Raw genomic sequence first — 542 nt, forward strand, 5'->3', positions numbered from 1 at the left:
TGTGCTTGTCTTCTACCCACAGGTGTGTTTCCCAGGAACAGTGTAAGGAGACTCCCTATAAGTCTCAGCTCTCTTGAGAATGGGCAGGGTGGCACTTCATTAGAGGCACACGTGTGCTCTCCTGCCGGGGTCTCTGTTTGCCTGGTGGGAGGAGACCAAGTGGGACATTTTTTTTTTTTTTGCTGTACGCAGGCCTCTCACTGCTGTGGCCTCTCCCGTTGCGGAGCACAGGCTCCGGACGCGCAGGCTCAGCGGCCACGGCTCACGGGCCCAGCCGCTCCGCGGCGCGTGGGATCTTCCCGGACCGGGGCACGAACCCGTGTCCCCTGCACCGGCGGGCGGACTCTCAACCACTGCGCCACTAGGGAAGCCCGGAAATCTTTTCTCTCCTTCACTTTTTTCCAATAGCGTCGAATGATTTCCTTTCCCTGAAATCGGAGCTGGAAATCCACGTATATTTATCGTGACCAGAAATGGTTCTGGCTTAGTCCTCGTTCCTCTAACTTACGTTTCTTTTCCTCTCCCGCAGGTCAGCCGCAGAC

This window comes from Phocoena phocoena, chromosome 14 (assembly GCF_963924675.1).
Source record: "Phocoena phocoena chromosome 14, mPhoPho1.1, whole genome shotgun sequence".
NCBI lineage: Eukaryota > Metazoa > Chordata > Mammalia > Artiodactyla > Phocoenidae > Phocoena > Phocoena phocoena.